Genomic DNA, 6076 nt, shown 5'->3' with positions numbered 1-6076 from the left:
TCCTCTCCGCCAGCTCAGCCCAGCTGAAAGACGTGCATGGCTCTGGCCTGCCCATAGAAAAATACAGGGAGCTGTTCTCGAAAGGGGGTGACATTTGACAAATAGCCTGAGGTAGGGGACCTGTTTTTTTTTTCTTTCTTTCACAACTCACTTAGTAGATATTTAGCTGGCATTTAGTGTACGAACAGTTGGTAATCCCTACTAACCCCAAAGTTGGTGGTTTAATCCCACTCAATGGCATCATGTAAGAAAGGCCTGGCCAGTCAGGGTGCAGTGTAGCAATGATGAAACATACAACTTTCCTCTAGTTCTTCAATGCTTTTTTCCCCCCACTATCATGATCCCTATTCTACCTTACAAATCTGGCTAGAGCAGAGGATGTACACTGGTACAGATAGGAACTGGAAGCACAGGGAATCCAGGACAGATGGTCCCTTCAGGAGCATGGTGATAGCAGGATGGTGGAGGGAAGGTGGGGTAGAAAGGGGGAACCAATTAGAAGGATCTACATATAACCTCCTCCCTGGGGGAAGGACAATAGAAAAGTGGGTGAAGGGAGATGTCTGACAGTGTAAGCTATGACAAAATAATAATAATTTATGAATTATCAAGGGTCTGTGAGGGAGGGGAGAGCGGGGAGGGAGGTGGGAAAATGAGGAGCTGATACCAAGGACTGAAGTAGAAAGCAAATGTTTTGAGAATGATGATGGCAACAAATGTACATATGTGCTTGACACAATGGATGGATGTATGGCTTGGGATAAGAGTTGTATGAGCCCCCAATAAAATGATTTAAAAAAAAAGAATAATAGGGTATGTTCTCTCTGGCTTGGAATTAGTTTGTGGTGAGAAGGCCTAACGCACCAAAAAGGTCGAGATTGTGGGTAAATATGGGACCCGTTATGGTGCCTCCCTCAGGAAAACGGTGAAGAAAATTAACATCAGCCAACATGCCAAGTACACTTGCTCCTTCTGCGGTAAAACCAAAATGAAGAGACACACCATGGGGATCTGGCACTGCCGCTCCTGCAGGAGAACAGCAGCTGGTGGGGCCTGGACCGACACCTCACCTCTGTCTGCGTTCACAGGAAAGCCGCCAGCAGAAGGAATTCAAAGAGTAGTAGAAGCACCAGTATTTGAACCATCTCTGACCTGTAATAAATGGGTTAATTTATGTTAAAAAAAATAGAAAGTAAATGTTTAGAAAATAATGATGGCAAAATATGTAAAAATATGCTTGACACAATTGTATGGATTATTATAAGAGATGTAAGGGTCCCTGATTTAAAAAAAAAAGTATTCAGGAGAACTCACAATAGCCATATACAATTGGAATTTAATGAGTGATATTTCCTAATAATTTTCTCTGTGCTAGGTATAGAGCTAGGAAGTGGGGATACTGGAAGGAAAAAGAAAAACTTAAGGGCAACAACAGAGTGGCCCACAGTCATTAGTGTTCAATGTGAAATGTGCCATCATCGTGGTGCACACCAGATTCAGAGGAAACAGAGAATGGTCCACTCTACGTGGGCAGTGTTTGACTAAAACACTCCCCGGAGTACATGAGATTTGAGTTTTGTTTTTTATTGATAGGCAATGCTGAAATGTTCACTTTCAAAATCTATTTGTGATGTACTTGTCACCACAACCACTCAGGAAAAGAAGAAGAAAGGAGAGACAAGTGGAAACATGGAAAAGGTTTTATTTTTGTTAGAAGTCAGAACTTATTTGTAGTAGGAAGGACAAAAGGTGAATGCGAAGGAAGATGGCCAAAGGGAACAATTTAGAGAAAGTGTCCTGGCGTGGGTGAGAGATGGGATCTAGAATTTTCTTCCCTTCCTTCCCTTCTAAGAGAAGAGAAAGAAGTAAGAATGGGCCAAGATACACACATACTTTTAGTTGCTAACGAGGCGAATCAGAAGATTAAGAAACTCAGGGTTTAGCCCTGATGCTATGATTTAGTTCTGGCCTTGAGTTCCTGTCAGTAGGTACCACTGAGTGGAGTCTGAATAACAGGGACCCTGTGGACAAGAGAATGAAGCCTGGCCCTTCCCCCAAGTCGTCCTTGTGCTTGAGCCTATTGGTGTCGCCATTCTGTCAGCTCACTCTGTGAGGGTATTCCTGTCTTTTGCAGACCCTCTACCCTATCATACACGGTGTCCTCACCAAGGACTGAAGCCTCCTGACAACATGTCCAAAGTCAGCCTCCTTGCTTCAAAGCAAGACCTTGACTTAAGTGGGAAAACATAGAGCTGCTCTAAGGAAATGCATGACAACATACTGAATCAGATACTGGATTTAGGCCCAGTCTTTTCTTATTTTTTAAAATTGTTAATCACTTTATTGAAAGTTATTACAGATATCATAACTATCCTTAAATCAGTCACATCAAGCAGTATTGTACAATTGCTACCACAACCAGTTTCAAAACATTTTCTTCCTTCTTGAACTCCATATCAGCTCCCCTTTACACCCTCCATCCCCCATCTCACCCCAGGAACTCTTATTCTTCTTATTATTTTCCTATAATAGTTTTTATTGGCCATATCTTACATGATCCAATGTATCTATTCATATGCAATGCTGTTGTTTGATTTCTTCGGGTGGGGTTACAGTCATCCCTTCTGTCAGATCCTTATTCTGCTTCCCCCACCCCCTCTACCCAAACCCCCAGGGAACCATTACTCATGTTACTGTTTCTGAAGGGTTATCTATCTGGGCTTTCATGTAGCGAATGATCTTAAATATACAAATGAACATAGGCAAATATAACATGATTAATGAGGTAAAACAAATAAAAACCATAATAGTAAGGGGAGGAAATATTTAAGAACTAGTGGATAATTATGCAGTTCATCAGTGCTATACCACACCTGGAGTTTTCATCCCTTCCAGGTAGGCTCAGTCTTTTATCTTTCTAACAAGCAGTCCAGGTGATTCTGACCTATGTGAAAGTTTGAGACCCACCAGTGGAATAGATAGGGTTGATGCCCCAATCTACTCAGATCCCTTTTCTTATGCGGATACATCCATTTTCCAAGGGTTGAAAGGTCGCAGCTAATGACTTTCTCTGAGTCCCTTTCAAGAACATTGTCGTTGACCTTTCTGGAATCTCCTTAACTGAAAGATTGTATCCAACGTGAAGCCAATGAGAAGTACAAATGGCTGGTTCCCTTGTCTCAAGGGGGAAAGGGATCCACTTTCTGATGCTATTGATGTTGCTATTAAATCAGCCCAAATATCTTCTTCATTCTTGTTTGGCTGTTTTCCTCTGCTTTGCCTGTCTGCTACTCCCCCTCCCCTGAGAATCCGTCTTCATTCACACAGAAACCTTCCTCTCAGGCTTTGCTAACCTAAGTAAGAGCACTGGTCATTATATACCATATCCATGTACATATCTACAAACATGTCAATGACTAGTTTTGGGTTCTTTCCCTCAAAGGGTTAACATGTTTGTCCTTACCACCGTGGCGACTGTTATAAGCCTCTTGTCCTGGTGATAGGTATGCGAAGTGCCATGTTGAATGTGCTTCTCTAGTTTCGGTGTCCTATGGTTTTAATGCCAATCCATTTTAAAGGCCCCGATGTTTTGTTCTTCAGGAATACTTAGTTGTTTAAGAGGATACTTCGTTTTTTGTTTGTTTAATAGTGCCCTCAGCACCCTGAAGCCTCGCCTCACTGTCTTGGAGTTGATGCCAACAGAAGCCAGAGGAATTGAGTTCATCATTTCCTCAGAGGTGAATTTTTATTTTGGGTGGGTTTTTTGGAGAACAGGAAGAGAGGAATTGGAGATAGTGAACATGAACACATCTTTTCAAGAGTTTTGTGTAACAGAGAGAAGATAAATGATTCACCACATGGCAGGCAATATGGAATCCAGAGGGCTTTCTGTCTTGTCTAACTAAATGGGAGCACTTTTTAAAAAACGTAGATGGGATGACTTCACAAAGAAATAGTAATCTAGGCAAGAGAGAAAATAGTCTCTGGGGTGATGGTCTTGATGAAGGAGGAGGGGAAGGAATCGTGTCTGAGCAGACAGTTGGCCTTAGGTACAGGGAGAGACAGCCCACAGATAGCCAGGAGAGAAAATGAGTATGTGGTCCCAGCTACAGGAGTAAGAGCAAAAGTGGTTGAGACACTTCTAGAAATCCTCTATGATGGTTTATTTTTAATCTCCTCTCCTCAGTTTCTTGATGGTAGAAGTCACTGTGGAAGAGAGTTGGAGGTTTAAAAGTAGGGACAAGTATGATATATTCATCTCAGAGAGAGCGGGGGTGGGGGGACAGGATTCAGTGGATGATGACTTGGCAGATCCAAGGATGTGCTTGAGTTAAGAGCCATGAGTGTAAAGTACGAAGTCACGTTCTAGGCTTTCCTCCAGCCTATTTCAGCTGCTCAGGTGCAGGATGGGAGAAATGAAGAGGTGGATTCCACTGAAGCTGGAATTTTTTTTTTGTGTTCACATCTCTTTAATGGGACCAAAGGCTCCCATGTATGTCTTGGTGGGGAGGGGGGGTATGTGTGTAGGGGTGGAGCTGGCACACTTCCCCCAGACACTGCCTCTAGGCAGATTCTAGAAAGAGCAGGGCTTTATACAATTGATGTATGTATATGTATGGATGGTGATAAGAGTTGTATGAGTCCCTAATAAAATGTAAAAAACGAAAAGAGGAGAAAAAAATGATTAGGGCAAAGACTGTACAGATGTGCTTTATACAATTGATGTATGTATATGTATGAACTGTGATAAGAATTGTATGAGCCCCTAATAAATTGTTAAAATTAAAAAAAAAAAAGAGCAGGGTCAAGGAGAATCCCAGGAGTTGGGGACCAGGGCTGTTTTATGTGAGCAAGAAACCTGCCAAGCTCCCTCCCAAAACTACTCAGGGACTTCCCCTTCACCTGAAGCCAGCCCCACAGGAGAGACGTGGAGTATAGAAGTTGGGGGCAGTACACAAGGAGAGTGGTCCTCCAGATGGGCGGTGGTAAGAGAGCTTGCCTCTTTGACAGGCTCACCTTCCCTGGAGTCTGGGCAGGGGCAGAGCTCGAAGCCCCAGTCACCTGTCAGGCGGTAGCGGCACGGGGGGTGGGGGTAGGGGTGGAGGCAGAGCTCACTCCAACCCTAGGCACACCGTCCTGGTGAGGGGGGTCATGCTGGTGGGTGGGGACACCTTCCACATTGGTTCCCTCGCAGTGGGCAGGGCAGCTGGATGTTGGAGGGCGGTGGGTACATTCACTGGAAGCAGTTGAGGGGCAGGTGGGGGCACAGTGTAAGGAGGCAGTGGTGTGCCCGGGCGGTGTACCACATCCTCATAGGCTGGTGGTTTGAAGGCGCTGAGGAGGCAGAGGTCAAGTAATGAACCAGGAGGGACAGGGCCAGCCCCATGGCATGCCCCGTGGTAGGCCAACAAGTTGATCTCACGCTGCCGCTGCTGTTGCTGCAGCCGGAGCTTAGTCCGTCGGTGGCGGAAGGCGCAACAGCAGCTAAAGAGGATGAGGCAGTCCAGAGCAGCCAGAACCACCAAAGCTCGTCGTCATAGTAGGTGCAGCAGCCGGTCTCCCCACAGCAGCGACCGCTCTCACAGAGGTAGGGCTGGTTGTTCACTCCAGGACATCGATCTCGAAGCTGCTGTTGCGGCGAACGAAGTGCCCCTCAGGCCTCCTCGCTGCTTGCTGTTCACGCTGCTGGCCCGAGCCATTCCTCCGCTTAGAGCCCCCTGAAGACCAGAGCCTCCTCTATCGCCAGCCACCCCGCCCCTGCCACCTCTGCTGCCACCGCCATGGTTCCTGCCTGGCCCATCTTCACTGCCGCCACCATCACTCCGCCGCCGGAGCTTGAGGTGGGAATTTTTTAAGGAGAGTGCAATGAAGTGAGAAAGGGGAAAGATGATTGAAGATTCGTGTAATGGGGGAGATGATAATAGGTTGTAGATTAAGGCACTAGTTGGGCACAGATAGGGAGAGTGAAACAGTAGTAGAATCCATAGCTTTTAGGTCTCTGTGAAGTCTGCATAGATAAGAAGCAGTGGTGATCAGAAGATAGGATATTTGAAATTGGGATTGCATAAGGTTTTAA

The 6076-nt window shown here is 45.4% G+C and overlaps 1 pseudogene; it reads right to left on the bottom strand.

Annotated features, from left to right (window-relative positions):
- Positions 1-4879: 4879 nt before the first annotated feature.
- On the bottom strand, positions 4880-5781 carry LOC142445931 (WW domain-binding protein 1 pseudogene; annotated as a pseudogene).
- Positions 5782-6076: the final 295 nt, after the last annotated feature.

Source organism: Tenrec ecaudatus, chromosome 4 (assembly GCF_050624435.1).
Source record: "Tenrec ecaudatus isolate mTenEca1 chromosome 4, mTenEca1.hap1, whole genome shotgun sequence".
NCBI lineage: Eukaryota > Metazoa > Chordata > Mammalia > Afrosoricida > Tenrecidae > Tenrec > Tenrec ecaudatus.
The sequence above is the reverse complement of the archived record's forward strand: the minus strand, read 5'-3'. Positions and strand labels throughout refer to the sequence as shown.